The sequence below is a fragment of the Ambystoma mexicanum genome, chromosome 8 (assembly GCF_040938575.1).
Source record: "Ambystoma mexicanum isolate Mex_15411 chromosome 8, UKY_AmexF1_1, whole genome shotgun sequence".
Taxonomy (NCBI): domain Eukaryota; kingdom Metazoa; phylum Chordata; class Amphibia; order Caudata; family Ambystomatidae; genus Ambystoma; species Ambystoma mexicanum.
The window spans coordinates 182157000-182175357 of record NC_090929.1 but is presented as its reverse complement, the minus strand read 5'-3'; the positions used below and the strand labels follow the sequence as shown (position 1 = coordinate 182175357).

At 44.7% G+C, this 18358-nt stretch overlaps 1 non-coding gene across 1 annotated transcript; it reads right to left on the bottom strand.

The window, feature by feature from the left end:
- Nucleotides 1–17826: 17826 nt before the first annotated feature.
- Nucleotides 17827–17929, bottom strand: LOC138475029 (small nucleolar RNA U13). The gene has a single exon (XR_011269225.1). It is a non-coding gene; the product is annotated as a small nucleolar RNA U13 (small nucleolar RNA).
- Nucleotides 17930–18358: the final 429 nt, after the last annotated feature.

The window sequence follows — 18358 nt, the reverse complement described above, 5'->3', positions numbered from 1 at the left end:
TCAAAATGTAGCCTGCCTGTTCATCCGTCAAGTGAGTCTCCGGTTGGAATACTATGTTAGTGTAGTTGAGCAGTTGCATGCCTCTGCAGGACACTCCGTTCCTTTACCTCCCATATGTTGGAAGCATGAAATCATGCTTCCAACACCAGTTTGACAGCAGCAGCTGTGTCAATACCACAGTGTATATTCGAAAGAAGAAACCCATTGAGACAACTCTATCAAATGTCCCCCGAAGGGACAATAATCTGAGGAAGGAGCACCCTGATGAAATATGAGAAAAGAGCAAAGATTCAGCCCGTTTTTGTCACAAGAGAATATGAACAATGTCTCAGGATACTGGCTGAAGAAGATGTATGGATCCAATAGAAACTAATAACGAAGTAAAGAGTCAAGTGAACTTTTAAATACGAAAAAGAAGATTACACAGGCACAACATTCTGCAGAGAATAAACTGTTCAATAATTGTACAGACGCTGAAGCGCAAGGTCGACTAAGTCATCATAGAAGCTGTCTGTATGTAGCGAATATAATGCAGAAGAAGCCGCCACTGTTTAGAAGCTGAACATTGGTATCATGAATTTTAGTAAGCCAGGACCCGTGAAGAAGAAAGGGAGAATTGTGTTGCAGCACGAATAAGCTGAATCGTGAACCTGCACAGCAAGGTTGTCTGGCCTGAAGTCAAGACTGGGGCAGCCAAGGTCTGCTATCTATTTTTGGAAAGGAGCGAACGTGCAAAGGATGAATCATCCCTTGTTAAGGTGCAAAGGAAGAATGCCAAGAGTGCCAAGTTTAATTAATTTAAGACATTTTAAAGCTGCAAAATGGACCAAATCATGGTCTCCTGTCACGTGAGCCAAGGATGAAAATAGAGTAGAACTTGGAGTCCTAGAACAATAATAGTGAGTGCCTGCACTCCCATGTATTCCCAGAGACAAGGATACTTTGCAAGGCCAAATTCAAAGACAATCTTCATGCCGAAGACTTCGGTGATGAGAGATGCTGGGCTAATTGGGTGGGGAGGTAAAGTTATGCCCCATCTTCTTGCACCTGGGTCTGGGCTTACATGCTCCTAAGTTAACCGTATGATCCAGGCATGGCACAAGCGTGCTAACCAATTGTAGTGGTCCATATAACCAAGAACCTTATAGTTTGAAGACCAATCAGAAACTGTGTATCAAATGGTTTTGAAGATTACATGTTTTAGAGGTAGGCATATATTGTCCACCTGACAGTGGGCAGCCAATCACAATCCTAGTTCCACTATAATGTGTACTTAGATGCTCCCCTTAAGACTATCCCGATCCTCAGTAGGTTTTTCATTATTTGCCATGTAGTATGACATCACCTCTGACGTATTTTGAGTATATAATCATGTTTTTAAGAACAAGTCATTGAGAGAAATCGAGCCTACGTCCGTTGATGTTTGTTGTAACTCCCCGTTTTAGATAATTGATAATAAAACAGTACATTGCCACCTTCCTGAGTTGGTTCGGTTAATTGGACTCAGAGTTATTCTGTGAACCCATCCATTGCATGCACGTTCCTAAAGGGCCCTAAGCTCATTAGGTCTTTTTTTTATTCATGTGCGTCAGGATTTCTCTCCTCTTGACTGGATTATTTACACCTTTAACATTCTAACTCACAAAACTCAAGCATGTGGTCATTGATCCCAACACATCAAAATATTTATATAGTTTAAGGTGTATCAACACATATTACTAAACGTTTGCATGTACATAACAACTCAAGCATTATAATGCAAGAAGTGTCGCAGAATGATGGTTCAATAACAAATTCCTTGAGGATTCACACACAAAGAACACAAACCAAAAATAAAAGAGGAAAATATTGGGAAAGGAAAAAAAAACAAAAGGAAGAAGTGGTGGTAGGAGTTAACTCATAAAAAAACTGTTTAACATTTTACTCAAATGATCAAGCTTAACACTTGGATTCTGGAACACTACTTACTAAACTAGAACCGATTAACCAAAGATAGCAGAGAGGCAATAGCTTGCGTCCACCGATAGAATTTAAATGACAGACACATCTTAAAACAACAAAGCACACTAATTGCATCTAAACTTGCATTTCCAGAGGTGTCTCAGTTCAGGGTTATAATATCCAAATAATACATAAATAATCGGATCTAGTACATGTACCCATATATACCAAGATCGACCTATTTATCAAACATACACTCACCTATGTATATAATTGTCTATATTCAATTCACATATGTAAAAATACCTATCTTCTTCTACATAAACACACACATACATACATTTAATTTCTCCATATACGCACTCAAACACACATACTTACCTAGTCAAACTTTTGCGACTATACATAGATTTTAAGTCTATTATCATGTTTTGATAAGAAACACGTTTCAGCTGGATATACTTATCCCATCTAGTGAAATGTCGCATAGGGTCAAAGATCACAGTTTAAGATGAACATAATAAGTATGGATAAAGCACAACATTATGCTCTTCAGCTAGTTATAAATGTATCTGCTTTTAACATGCAAATACAGCGAAAACACTTAGGGCCTCATTACACGGTAGGCAGAGAACCATGGCGCTATTAGCGCCATGGTTCATGCCGGTAAAATACCGGCACCGCCTTGGTGGAAAGGGGAATTACCGCCCCATTCCAAGGTTGGAAGGCGGTAATTCCCCCTTCCGCCATTGCTCTTCCCCATTCCCATTTTTGCCCCATAGGGCATAATGGGAATGGGGAAGGTGCTAATTACGGCACAGCAAATTGCGGTACCGTAATTAGCTCCCTGGGTCCCTTTGCGGGTTGGTTTTTAACGCCTGCAAAAAGCAGGCGTTAAATTCCCCAACCCGCAAAGGGACCTCGTAGTAAGGCGGTAAGGATTTATCGGTACCGGTAAAATACCGGTACCGGTAAACCCTTACCGCCTACCGTGTAATGAGGCCCTTAATCTTCCAGTTCGGTGTACAGAAGCACACAGTGAAGCAGTCACGACAAAAATATAATACAGGATTCTGATGTTATATCAATGGTGTTGAGAGCGCGCATTGCAGTAACGTTAGGCAAGAAGTTATACAAAGTGTTTTTTGTGAAACGCTTCATGGTGGATTCTTGCCACATCTAAATTTCACTTCAATGCTGCCTCTTTGCAGTTCAGCTCATGCCATAAGGAAGAATTCAGAGGAACAGGGGCATGAGACATCACGGTTACAGTAGCAATACATTCAAGCTACTAAACCCAATTACGAGAACTGATCCGTTCCATTCCTGCAATATGTATCCCTGTCCACATTTTGCTGTTTCCTTGCGCTTATCCATGCTGTGTTCCACTGTGTCGGTGCGACCCGGCACAGTAACACAGTATAGGTCAAACAAACATATTTAATATGCATTAGTTTACCGGTGTCCAGCCATGTAAGAAAATTTAGAGTTAGTGCGACTAAATCCTGATTCCAAAGGCCAGGGGTTCCACATACGTGCTAAAGCAACTCGCTTCGCACATCATGAAAGAATAGAACAAGGAACAATGAGGCAGTTTCTCTCACGGTCAGAGAATCAAGGAAGTATGTATGCTTTCCTTGAGTGCCATGATGCCGTAGGTCGCTGGGAATTACTAGAGGAAAGGACTCGCTAAAAGTCAGTCACGTATCACGCAACAACTTACAACCAACGGATTTCCACCATTGAAAAATACTATTATTCTTCGTGTTGTGGGATAGTAAATAAATCAAATATTAGTCCATAAAGATAAGCTATAGTCACCTCCATGAATGTGTAAATGCCAGAAGTATCAATGTCTTTGGCTTCTTGTTCCTGTTTCACTGTGTTTAGGGTGCAGTTCTTTCAGGAAAGAGAGTGCCTTGAGGTGGTAAGAGAATGAATGTGTAACCCCATCAGCAACCACTCGTAATATAGCTGGATTTGTCATGTAATACGTAATCTTCTTGTCTTTGGCCAGTCTCTTAGCTTCATTGAATTGATTTCTTTGCATAGTGAGTTCCTTGCTAAAGTCATTAAAGAGCATGATTGTATGCTTCTCACCCCAGTTCAATAGTCCCAGCACTCTAGCCCTCTTCAGCAGTGTTTCTTTCACTTGGTATCTTAAAATCTTCGCCAGAAAGGCACAGGGGGGTTGACCAATTCCTGGTTTAGGGGCAAGGGAATGGTGCACCCGATCAATTTCCAGCATTTTTCCTGACGGTAAGTCTAGCAGTTTTGGCAATATGTTTTGCAGAAAGTCTATAGGGTGGACATTTTCTACACCCTCTGGAAAACTTGGAATCCTTAAGTTTGATGTTCTATTATAATTTTCTTGATCAGAGATTTTATTCTCTGCCTTCTCCAGAAGTATTGACATGGTTGACACATTATTTTCCAAAGCCAACAGTCTGTCTTCAGATCCAGAGACTCTAGTTTCCAATTCTTCGGTATCTTGAGTATGCTTCTTGACCAAGTAGTTCTCAGCAGATTGGCCTTCAGGTCGCGATACAACCAGACACTTTTTTTCTGTCATTTCTAACCCATTTTGAAGGTTGGGAGTCTTTATTTAAAAGATCATCAGGTCACCCCTCTTCATCACTTCCCAATCTCGACCTTCTAGAGGAAGGAGGTTCAAGCATTTCAATTGACTCTGCCATTATATATTCCAACAGGATTGCCTGGGCAGGAGCTGTCCTCCCAAGCTGCCATCACTCCAACTGCCAGTTCTAGAATCCTGGACATGTTTTCTGTCTGAGGAATGACATCTGAGGGGTTCGAAAATGCTAGGAGCTATATTATAATAAAAACGAGTTATTTATCACAAGCTTAATACCCAGAGTTTTCTAAGCGGGGAGCCAGGGATCGAACCTGTGTTGCTCTTTGTCCTCCTGAGACTATTTAGCTCCTGCTTTTAGCCCAGGAGTGCCTCGTTAGCTTGACACCAACAGCTACCAGGAGGCACATTAGATTCCCCAGGCCAACCAGTGATTTAAAAACATACCTATGTGACATTCACTTTCTGCATCTAGGAATATGTAAAAAGACCCATCAGAGACATTTAGCAAACACTTAAAAGCATAATGAATATGGCTTTCACCCCCTTGGTGGGGGCATACATGGGCGGTAACAGCCCACCAGCCCAAGCCAAGGTAGGCCCGAGCGAAGGCTGTGGGCTGTTACCAGCCATGACCGCTTGCCCACCAAGGGGGTGAAAGCCATTTGCACAGACGATCTCCAGAGGGAAAAAAAGGAAAAAAAGTTGCAGCCAGGAGACAGGAGGAGCACCGGGACCGGAGTACAAGGATCTGGTACAAAAGATAAGTGGGGAGGGAGGGGCTGTGGAAGGGCATTGGATAAAAAAAATGGCACCACCCGGGGAAGGGCCTCGGGTGGCTGAAAGCAGCAGGCAGAGAATGTCCATTCCCACCAGCTGTTCCAGCCACCTGATTGGCTGATGGTACTTCCCTGGGTGCAAAATAAATATAATGGACAAAATGTCAAGTTTGCATCTCACGTAAAAGTTAGATTTGCATCTAGCTTCAGCTTCTCTACGGGTCTGTCTGCTAAGTAATGACAGGTACTCAGAGGATAGTTGTAGGTCTTGCTCATAAAATCTTAATTTCGACCCTTGCATCTCTGATTCATTTTTAAAAGATGCTTGTATCCTTCCACCAGTGGTCGAAGTCCGTGGTAACTACAGCGTACAATGTTCCTCTCATTTGAAAAAAAACAATATTCCCTTCCCTTTTTTTTCCCAATGGAGTACCGTTCCTGGATATTTGTTGTAGGGTGCCTTTGCTGCTTTTGTTTCATCTGACACGTCATTTGGGGGTTGCTGCTGTCTTCCTTGAGATCCCTGGCATGGCCTGTGCAACCCCTATTGAAGTTTATTTCCAGAAATGTTTACTTATTTTTTTATATAGTGTATTTCTTATTATCGGAGACGGCCTGTATTTTTGGGTGGTGGGATTTACTTAAATAAGGACCATCCCCTACTTTGATTGGGACTGGGAAAGTGTACAACATTAATACAAAAATGATGTCCCAACCAGGAAATGTTTTATGTGTGAAATTAAATCACTTATATTATAGCAAAGGCGTGCTATTCCTAGGCGTTTATTTGATTCACCGACCTATCTAGTGGAGCCCAATAATCTCTGAAAGTTAATTTGCAAGAACTGCTATGTCTAGTACCTTGTTTCCTATCACACAGTTAGATTATTTCATTGATTCATTTTTATTGTGTTTGTATTGTAAAACATTATTAACCAGAACAACTTGTCAATAAGACAAAAGTAATGGATTCATCCAAAATACACTCAAGGGTTATACAATAGCATGGGTACAGAATAATTTAGCAAAAACAGAAAACAATAGAAAAAAATACAGGAAAGCAGTGAAGTTATAAATCATTTCCAAATGTTTTTCTATCTAACTAATTAATAGTGTTAGAAAAAATCCTGCCCATAGAACTAAATGATGGGCTCAGAGGTCTACACAGATCTCAAACTATACATGAAAGAGACCATAAGCCCAGAATAGCGTGAATCCTATTAATCATGCAGGGCTTAATAGGTTTCGGCGGTAATTGTCCATATAGTTCCGCCTTCTTCAGGACAAATAAATGAAGAATTTACAAGCAAGCCCTGCGGAACAAAATTTTAACAAAGATTTATTTGTCACCTGGCTATTCGAGATAGTTTCCCAGAAATCATTCCTGTGAAATCTAATGTGTATTGGAGGATAGTATAAAAACAAAGACAGTCCACCTATGAACCATGTCACACCTGTAGTGATGTTAAAAGAAAATACCACCAAAGCTGGATGAGGGAGAAATGATGGTTAGGTTATGGGGTCACAGCCCCTCGGTTTCTCAGTGTTAGGTGAAAGATGTAAGTTTTCATTCATAACTACATCATTCACGTAACAGGGAAGTGGCCGACAGCATTGTGAAATCACATGTTTTTGCATGCGTGTGGTGGTCAGTGATGTATGAAGTAGACAGTCAATCAGAGCAGCATGTAGCTTGCGGGGGCATGTCCTATTTTAAGAAGGCTTTTTTCTATTATCTGCACGCAGCTCGAACGGCTATGTGTCGAAATCAGAATACTTTCCTATTAGAAGCTGATGGGGCATCAGACGTCAGGCCCCGTTCGCTCCCTGATAAACTAGAAGCTGGTGCAAATAGCGACTGTTAGCACACTTGGCCAATCTGAAGCCAGGGTCTGCTGTTAGTCATGCACATATTCAATGTCCATTGGCCGTTATTTTGAACCAATGGAAATTGACTGTGCTATGTGGGGGGCAGGCTACTGCTAGGGACACACCTTAACTGTTTTGTATCTGAGCCGGGTCTTGGCAGCAGGTGCATCATTCAGAGAGGAGGAGCCACTGCCAGGACTGATCACTCGAGCAGAACACATTTGATGTAATGATTAGTCAGAACCACCAAAAGAGAAGATTGGGCTGAGACCCTCAGTCAGATGTGGCCTGCAAAGCTGGGGAGTGGTGAGAGGTAGATGATGTAGGCCTGTGTGCTGAGCATTTGAAGGACCATGTTGCTGTAGTGACAGAAGGCCGGGAAATGATTTTAGACCTCATGCTCCCCTGCGAGCCTGTGATGTACTTCTGCTGGCCTGCTGAATTTATGAACAGATGTGTTTCAGTAATAGAATAAATATTGCTAAAACCTTGTCTGGCCTAACTGGGGGCAGCCTGATCGGTTTGTGCACCTGCTAACATAGTCTTGCCCACGTACTCTCAGTACAGGTATTGGTATGGTATTGTTTATTTGTAAAGCGCCTATACACAAAGCAAGTGTTTCAAAGCACTCAAGGAGGGAGGGAACAAGGGGAAAAACAACAGTCATTCAGAGCTCTTGGCTCAGGAAAGCCAGAGATAGGGTAGAAGAGAACCGTGACCCCTGAGATCCAAGGTCTGGTGCTTTTCGCTATGGCTTTTTGTAGAAGCAGCCCAAAAGCTTGTTTCAAGTTTTCATACTACATAGCCCACAATGGCACAGTCAGGTCATTTAAAATCCACCGCTTTATTTTCCTAATAAGAGTTGTTTCATTGCGTTCGGATGATGGGCTGCTGCTTTTAGGGGGCCTGGTTTCCTACCTTACAGTGACGTGTTTTAAACAGCACCAATTCCTCTTTTCTGCTTAATATGACTCGGGCACTTTTGCAGCACTGCAGTGATTATCCATAGAAAGTAAAGAAAAGCGTGCTTCAAATATTTTCTTGGTGGCATACCAGTTGACAATGACCTTTTCCAAAAAGTTATTTGCTCCAAAACTCGGGGCGCACGGCCAGTACAAGTGTACAGTTGTGATTTTTTTTTTATAACTCCAGGTTGATTAATTTAGTTATTTTGACTTGCATTTAGACTCCAGTGCACATTCTGGGAAGATAGAACAAGTACATTCTGCCTGTTGAAGTCTTTATGCTGCGCCACAGAGAGTAGTCATTTTCTTTCGAAGTCGTTTCCTCTCAAACGGAAACCGCTTGACAAAAATGTGTTAATTATCTCGATTTTAAAAAAAATCTCTCTGTCAGGTTCCTCACTCTTCTAAACATCACAATATCACTTGTCATCCTTCGACTGATGAAAGGCCGGGTTAGTTGTCCCTGATGGCATTCAATCACGTGACTGCCTGTTATGTCCTTGTCCTGTTTGTCTGTTTAACCTGTATTGTTTTTAGTCAACAGCACTTTGTATGCTGGAGCTTGTAAATCCGCGTTTATAAAGGGATTAACCAAACTACAAGCCCCAGTGTTGATGAATCAGCGATGATTCTCCCAGATAACCTGGCCTGGGACCCTTCTCATGTGGCCAGGGAAAAGCAGACACTTCCTGATCCCGTCCCTGGGGGTGGTGTACTGTGGGAGGAACACATGATGGGGGAATCAGGTCAGGAGCATTGGGAGGGAGAACCCCTTTAAAAACTTCCCTAGAAACCCTACCGTCTTAATGGCAAGTCCCACAGTGCCCTCAGTACTGGGATGAGGATGAGGGATTCAGAGGCGCTAAACTGCAAGGTGCACTCTAGTGGTTCTAATGACCCACACCTGAGTGGGATCTTTAAATATATAAGCCTGCCTTGGGTGCAGGCCATTAGAAGCATAAAATGGAGTTGCAGAAACAACCATTGCCAAAGCCCAGAGAGAGCAATACTGAAACAAGCTTACTATAACCATTATTGCCATAGTAAGGAAGTGGCAATAGTTGAGGAGAATATAAACAAGCATTGCCTAAGCCAAAGAGGGGCCCAATTAATACAGAGTCATTGCCAGCAGTTGTATGATGTAAAAATGGGAAAACAAGAGTGGCAGTAAAGATGCCCTCTGGATAGAAAATATGAAGCAGGAGAGAAGAGTAACCTGCATTGCCTGTGGCAAATACGACAGTGGAACAAACATCACCAATGTGTTTCATGTTTTCTAAGAAGGAGTTGTGATTTGATGTTGTTGAAAGTCAAATACTTTTTTTAAGGTTTGAAGCAAACCTCATCACAGAGTACTTATAGTAGTGTTCACAGCTTTTCTCCTGGCAGGCGAGTATACCAGGATAGCAACATTTTAGTGATAGTCCTAGCAGGTTAGTGGACCGGGAAGAAAGCATGAAAGCACTGAATTGTGGTGAAACCATTCTGACAAAACATTGCTGTTGATACAAAAGAATTGTGAACCATTTATTTTGTTTCTTAAGAAGAAGGGAAGTGACAAGATCACTAAAGTGTTTCATGAATTGTGTTGGAATCATCCAGACAAAACATTGTTGTTGACACAGAAGAATTGTGAAGTGTGTCTTTCGTTTTTCTTAACAAAAAGAAGTTGTATTGAACCCTTTTCAAGACTTGTTGTCTAGTTGAACTGTTGCTTAAAATCCAAGTGAAAGACATCTGGAGCAAGAAGAACGTTATGATCAAAATTTTGTTACTTTCTTATTTTAAACTTTGAATGAAAAGCCTGCGTTTAATCTGGGGAAGGGCATCCTTTGCAGGCTATAAGGATATACAGTTATTAGGTTTTTGTTGAATATAACTGTCATTTCTGTTACGTTTGAATTGCCATATATTACCTTTTTGAGTTTGATGTATGTAAACGCGTGAGGGGCAAATTCCATTTATTAGAGTGTTTTCCTTAAGTTTATTTTGATAGGCAGGGAAATTCTTTTTAGGTTAGGGATAGTGAGGTGTTTAACAAACCCTTATGATTAATAAACCTTTGCCAAGTTGTCCGCCTCGCATTTCTGAAACTGGTTAGAAAGGCAGTACTGGCTTCAGGTGTCGCACTTCAGAAGGATATGGTAGGCCAATACTTTAGGACTTAAGAGCACCTTCCAGTGGCAGTATCCAGCTAGCAGCAGCCACCATCAGTCAGTAGAGTCAACGTCCTGTCATCTCTGGGGCAATCACTCAAGCCTTGCATTTTTTTTCTTAAAGGTGCCTAATAAATATTTATCTTGACACCAACATAGACTCTAGCTGCTAAACTTTCACATGATTTATGTAATTAGATGTCGGTTCAATTTGGGGTGACTCAAGACAGCATGGGCATTAGACATTGAAAATCCCTGCTGGGACATTGGCATGGGGTCCTATTCACCATTTTGTGATATAATCTGCAATGCAGGTTCATATATGTATGTTATGAAACTTATACCCCACTTTTATGAGAGCTGCAGTTGCATGGCATCATTTGGCCTTGGGTGTCTTCTTACATTCACAGTAATTTGGAAAAATGGGCCTATGTACACTGATATTAACGCTACACATGGTGATCCATTCTTGCATGAAATGTATATCATATTACAGTGATATCGTAACCATATTTTTCTTGGTGCACTGGCAATGCTATATGATGCCACTTCCTGTTTTGTCAAGGGCTGAAAGGTTGTGTGCCATCACTTCCCGTGATGTCACTGGGGGGTGGGGTTAAATGACATCAATTCCTGTGATATCATCAGAGGTCAAGGGTCATGTGATGTCACTTCCACTACCCCTAGCATTTTGGTGAAATTACGTCCCTGTCGTAGGGGAACGGGCGGGTGGGGAAATGTGGAGCCAGCACCAGATGATTGATCTTGTGGCATAACAAAGGTGCCCATCGCCCACTGTCCAGAAACCATACTCTTAAAGGACACAGTCCAGACCAGCTACACTGTAAGAAGTCCCACAGAAACTGAAATATAACCATCGCCTGCGAAGTGGAATGAAATAATGTTCTTTGCTCTGAGCCAGCGTTGTTCAAAGTGGACCACAAACTACTGCGTAACTCCCATGCACGTCTTGTTCTGCACATGCACGAACCGAATGTCACAAGGTCTAGTAGCACCGTTACTGTATTTTTCTCCCCTGTTCTCCTCCCCTTTTTGGCTTGTGACACCTTGAAACACCATTTGTTGTACAAATATCCAATAAATAAAATAAAATAAATAAAGGTCTTGTAGTCGCAGACACAACAGGTGTATTTAACAAATTGCTGCCATCGATTCACATCTGGGGTGGGCAGAGGTGGGGTAGGAGCAGAGCCGGCCTTAGGGGGGGCGAGTCGGGCGACCGGCCGGGGCGCCACACCCCCCAGGGCGTCATTAGCTCCCACCACGCCAGCTCGGGGGAGTCTTTCAAGGGCTCCCCCAAGCTGGTGTAGTGGCAGGCGCCTCATTATCATTGAATGAACCCGCAGCAGCGGGCTCATTCAATGACAATGGGGTGCTCACGCGCCCTATTTAACCTCCTCGCCGGAGCGAGGGGGTTAATAAAAAAAAGAAAAGTGGCCCATCCTGGCCCGCCCCCTTCTGCCCCGCCCCCTGTTAACCAGGGGCATGCAGTGGGCAGGGAGGCGGGGCGCCAATTCGCTCAGGGCGCTGCTGCCCTTAAAGCCGGCCCTGGGTAGGAGAAGCAGGTATCGGATGGGAGGGAGCCATTGATGCACTACTTCATTGTCGTCGTTTTAGACCACTTCCACAAACCGTCTGCTTCCGGGTCACTGAATGACTGGGCTGCATTCCCGAAGTGCTCCTGCTTTGATCATCAAGACTTCCCTGAATGAACTTGAAGCCTCGTGCGCTCAGCCATTTTTTTTACGAGCTGACCTATGACTCCGGATCTTTTTCTCCCTCCCATTGCGAAGCAGTTATGGTCACTGCCCTGGATTCTTGATGCTGGCTAGGCGGCACCAACTTCAAACCAGATCAGTGTTCTCCACTCAGTCATACAGTTCGCCTCTCTTGCCCATTCTCGACCACCCCATGTGGCCCTAAAATGGTCCTCCGCTGTGAAAGGGCAAGGTTCGCCCCCACCACCCATGCAGCAAATCCAAGGCTGCTTGAGCTCTAATTGGGCGGCTCGATCCGACGCGTTGGATTGCCTCGCTGTTAATTGGTCAGCTGGAAGGAGTTAACAGCTGTGTTCATATAGAAGCAGATGTTTGCCTTGCTATTTGCTTTGGGGTTAGCAGAGGCTAATGCCTTTGATCTATGACTGCTGACATGTGGTTGCCCCCACTGTAATAAATGTGATTTACGCGTGGACTAAGCCGGGTTTATTCCCTTACAAAACTTTAATTGACTCAATTTCCTGAACTGAGACCCCGAGCCTCCCCTCCATCAGCAAGCCCACCTCGGGCGGGATTAAGATCCACTTGCACGCGGTTTACGGCGCAAAGGGAATTTAGAGGGACAGGCAGCGGGCATGTCGTAGCAGATGTGCTCGCAGGGGACCTCAGAATGATGCATTGGTCGGGCTGGTGGACGGGATCTGACGTACACGGGCTTAAGAAGGAAAGGGGCAGCCGTTCCTGGGCGGTGTGCACCATTGTAAATAAGTACCAAGCAGACGGGGGCACACGTGTGTAGTTAGGCTTTTATTCCTTGTGTGGCTCAAAATGTACCTTAATATAGAGCCAAATGCAGAGCAAACTCCCGAAAAATGCCTGGCCATGAACGGGCATCCATTGAGTTCCAAAATGCCTCTCGAGTGATGTCATAATGAGCCTCACTATGACTCGAATTGCCCATCATTTCAATACTCAGTTTTCCACTATTGAATCCAAAACAATGGCAAATTGATTCCTAATCCGCCCTCAATTTATGTAAACCCCGCCCAAACTGCAAGATAATACCCTTAGAAGTATCCTAAAATAAACCTAGTTTGCAAGAACAATCTTAACTAACTTTCATATCTCCTATAGCAGTGATATTCAAACTTTTTCATACCGGGCCTCGCCTTGAGTTAAAATATTGTTTCTGCCTCCAGCCACCCACACCACAGCTTGGGGTTGGCCCCCGTAGGGTCCCCAAAGGATGTGCAGTGGAGCCTCTGTTAAAAGCAGTCACCTTAATCCTTTTTTTTATATTGAAAACAGTAATATGAATCCCTTTTCAAAGGGTCTGGGGCCCTACCTGGATATTCTTTGGGCCCTCCTAGGGGGTCCAGTGGCCAGCACCCCAGTTTGAAGGCCACTGGCCTATGGCAATGCTTTATGTAACTCTACAAACATCAAGGCAGTAACAAAGGCCCCCGGTGTTCATGACACTCCATTTCATGTTTTGTTGTGTATTTGATTTTCCCTGGGCAGTGACACGTTAACTCTGCGTGGATGTATCCTCTCCTTCCTTAAAAGTGACCAGCCAGAGCAGGGCCAGAGTCTTTAAAAAAGTGGGGGCCTCTGGCATGCGCAAGGGGAAGTGACGTCACCGCAAGTGAACTTATTCTGAAGTGAAATAAGAAATGTGTGTTTCCCAATTGAAGAAAGTCCATAGACAAAGAAGCATTTGCCTTTAATAGGGCAAGAGCACAGCTTTTCCTATAGTCTTGCAGGCTAAGTATAAAAGGGGCGCACTTTTTATAACTTATAATTTGTAACAATGCATATCTAGTAGAGCAGAATGTCAATATGACACATTTCACAACTTCTTGACGAGAGATTTGTCTGGCCTTGTGGTTAATTGTTTGACCTTTCAGCGTTTGACCTGGGTTCAAGTTTCGTCCCAGCAATGTTTACTTCAAGTGGGTGCAGCAAATTACTTCTTTTTTTTTAATTCCTCGAAAACACACTCGTGGGACAGGATCCGGCATTTGAAAAAAAGTGGTCTGGCGCCTTTCACCTGCACATTCCCTCCACGTGTGCCCTGATCCTGAGGCTACGTCGTGAACAGTATGCAGCAAAGCACCCTTTCACTGCCCTTGCCATAGATAAGCGCAGAAGTCCCAGCAGTGAAAGTGTTAAATTAAGGCAAAGGCTCTACCTCAGAGAAGACCGAAAACTATATGCTGCACTGCTACAGTGGCTATGGATGCAGCAGAAATGTCTCTTGCATTACATTACACCTTTGCCCAAAGCAGGGATGCACGGAGTGGGTAAACACTGTCCATATGCAACTGTGAATTCGAGGAGTATCAGATCCTGGACAAAGAGAAATGCTTGCTTAACATTTCTCAAGCACTTAGCAACCATTTGGAATGCTAAAATAACAGTTCCTAAGCAGTGATAAGCATTTCTCATCTACTAGCAGTTTATTTATTCTCCAAGCATTGAGTAAACCAAAAATTGTTCACTGACTAGTCTTTTAGCCAATTTATGTTTGTGCCCAAAATATGCCATGGTAGGGCTTAGTAAATGTTTGCATAAGGCTTTGTGGAAGCAGTTTATTTGCTTAGTCAATGCTTAAGAAACACCTTTCATTTTCACTGTGACAGTGGTCTGCAAACTCTGGCTCTCCAGATGTTCTGGACCTCAACTTCCATCAGCCCTAGTCAGCACTGTTAATGGGGAGAGATCATGGGAGTCGTAGTCCAAAGCATCTGGAAGGCTGTATACCATGCACGGGATGATGCACTGGGATTCAATAAAGCTCCGCTCTAGACCCAGTGCCTTACATCCTGTGTCACGCCAGTTGTAATAAAATGGGCAATGTACATGTCTATTTTATGACATTGTCCTTTTTGTGGTCTTTGCTCTGTTTCCCAGCTCGTATACATGTGGCAGGGAAGAGGATTGAAGGTAGAAAGAGAGAGAGTTAAGAAGTTGGAATGAAGACACGTGTTCCCGTTCCACAGATAGCAACCTGGCACATCCCACCCCCTGCCTGTGATGTTCTCAAGACCTTGTGGAAGGCAGGGCTGCTTTTTGTTGGGCTTTGTGTTCAATCACACTTGGGACTGAAGGGTTTGGGTCTTGCTAGGGCTGCATCAAGTCAAAAGAGGTAGGATTTTACCAAAACCATATGGGTGGTAGAAGTGAAATCACATGATCCTTGGACCGCCCAATGACAGTGGTTCTATGTTGTTGGCAGTTATTTTTTCGATGAGTTTTTTTGCAAATTTCTTTTATCGAAAAAACGCCTCAATTTAAAAAAATATATTTGGTGTTCCTTCCTTTAAACCCTCTCCTCCAAATATTATTCCCCACCCTGACTTCTTATATCCCTTTACCTACCCCTTATATTTTTTTCCATGCGTTTTTAGTTGAAAAATGTTCGGCAAAAAACTAATCGAAAAATATACTAGCGATGTAACAACGTTGTACCATGACATTGCAGGACGTGACAGCATGCACTCTTTCATCCTGGTGACTGCCGGTCTTAACCACTCTTTACTGAAAACATGAGCCTGTAACAGAAGAGTTACTTTTTCAACAAAAAAATAATCAGGCGTCAGATTGTTTAATTCACAGTCTTTGCAAAGGCGTCCACGTGGGTGCAAACACCAGCATCTGTTACCCCCCAATCAAATGCACCACAAGTCAGCTCTGGGCCCTATGCAATTATACTCCTCTGCTTGTCTGCAAATTGAGAAGGAACATATTGTCCCACTTCGGAACATAGAGCCAAAAGTTCTGTCTCCCGTGAATATTTCTAGCCCATGCCTTAAGTAGCACAGGAAAAGGAGCCGGGGCTCATCAAGGAGCATGGCCTAAAAGGAGGCGTGGGGGCGAGGGTCGCCTGCCAGCTCGTTAGGCCATGCCCCCTCGACGAGACCAAATGTATGGGCTACTGGCACCCCCGTCAGGCAGCCTTTTGTAGATATGCTGATCTGTGCATGTATTACTTAAAGGGGTGCCTGGTGGGGTGCAGCAGCCTCATATCTTCAACGTTAATGGTGGAGCTGCCCATCGCCAGGCATTTGATGAGGGAGCAGAGGCACCATTAAGACTGAAAAGATGAGGTGGCTGGAAACCAAGGCCTTTTTTCCTAAACGCCTGAAGCTCCTGCAAAGGAGTGGGAGCTTCAGGCTTTAGAAAAAAAAGCCTCGGCTTCCAGCAGCCTCACCTTTTCTTCCATAATGGTGACACCAGCCCACGGGAATCTCTTGATTAAAGGGATGCCTCGCCTGTGCCGCCGCCACCATTATCGAGAAAAGGCATTTTTTCCTGAAGTCTGATGCTCTTGCACAGGAGCGGAAGCTTCAGGCTTTAGAAAAAAGCCTTTGTCCTCTAGCGGGCGGGGCTGCCAGGAGACATTAGTGACCCCTGGCAGGGCCCCACCTCAGAACCATATTTCTGAGCCTGCCAGGACTCAGCCACAGCGAGCCCTGCCTCACTTAAAGCCATGTTTGTTGCCACTTTTGGGTGTTGCGAACCAGCCCCACCTCACAATTCCCAAAACCACGCAGATGCTTCCCTCCAACCACTGTTTCCCATGCCCCCCAACACCCCAGGAATAATGTATCATAGTTGCAGTCTAACAGTGCTGGAAATGGGAACACATGTTTAATGTGCCCTAGTGCCTGGCAAGGACCTGCCAGGGCATGTTATTGGGTCCTGCTGGGAATCTCAGCAGCCTGCCCTCCCTTGCACGACCCTCTTCACCCCTGGATGACCTCAAACGTTTCCAGACAAATCTCCAGAAAAGTTTAACAAGTGCATTGGAATAAAAAAAAACACCCAACATTGGGGTGATTTGATCAATCACTGAACACGTTCTCCCAGCACCCGGGGGCGCGCGAGACAGGCCGGCTGGCTGTGCTGTCGTGCATGGGCCGCTGGAAACCTTTGGAGCGCCCAGCTCGCAGCGCCCCGAGTTAATGGCTCGCGCCCTTCACTGTATTGCACGCGGCCCTGCCTCGCAAGCATGATTAACATCCGTGCCAGATGGGAACGGAACCGGCTTTCGACAGGCTGCTGCCGGCGCGAGAGGAAAAGGATGCCGGCACGGCTGAGCCCTGGCCGTTGCGAGGTTCAGAGGGGAAGCGGCGCAGAGTGCCCCCCAATCTCCGGGCGCAGGCGTTTCCGCCTGGCACACCCCGACGATAAATGCATTCCGTTCTTTAATAATAAATCATACGAGGCCGAGTTCCCCTTCTGGAGAGGAAAGAGGGACGTGTGTGTGCATGTTTTTTTTTTTTAAGACTGGGAAGCCCCTGGTGACTGGGTAGGAATAAACACCAGCGACAACGACTGGGGGGTCTCTTCCGAGAAAAGACCCTTGCATGCTTACGGAAATTAGGTGCTGCGATGGGGCTGTTGTCTGATTAAGGCGGAAAGCCGTCCCAGGGGTGCACCCTGGCATATCGGCCTGCCCTCGACTTCACAACTGCTGCCTTTACCAGGATTTGGGGGCCGGGGCGATACAGGATATATCCTGCAAGTTCCCCAATGACACAGCAGGGGTATCCATACTTCAGATAGGCGAGGCTGCACTTGTTGGCAAACTTACAACGGCGCCACACTATTTTTCAAAACAATTTAGGCTGGAAAGTGCCAATGTGCCCAAAAGTTGGGTGCAACCGTTAAGACAGCGGTTGCGGCTGCTTGGCAGGTATATACTGCACCTATGCCCTTTGTGTCACCAACACTGAAGTCAAAGGCCGTACGTCTCACTATTTTTTTTCCTCAGTACTTGATCAGAATGGTATTGTGCCAAGTCGTAACAAATGTTTGGGACGTCACGTAACACGCATGCGCCTGAAAACCCACTCATCACATTCAAGAACCAGTCCCAGACTTCGTGCACGCTCTGTGGTACTGTGCTGTGCAGCATGCAAGTCGGATGTTTAATAGATAGCCTGACTTGGATCGCTCGGCTGTGAGCCATGTGTTCACTACGTGTCCTTATGTTATGTTAACGGGCATTTGTATAGCGCCTTTCACCATTGGTATGGTCTCAACGCGCTGCAGGGTTTGCGCCCTCGTGCCAGGTAAATGCAGATAGAGAAGGAGGGGGGGGTGGGGGGTGTGTGTGTGTGTGTGTGTGTGTGTGTGTGTGCGTGCGTGCGTGCGTGCGTGCGTGCGTGCGTGCGTGTGTGTGTGTGTGTGTGTGCAATGTGCAGCATGCAGCTGTGCAGTGTGCATGCCAAATGCAACTAATGTTGCACACAGCTGCCTGCTCTGGTGCTGAATTACGACATGTGTGGTGCGGCAATGCTGTGTGTGT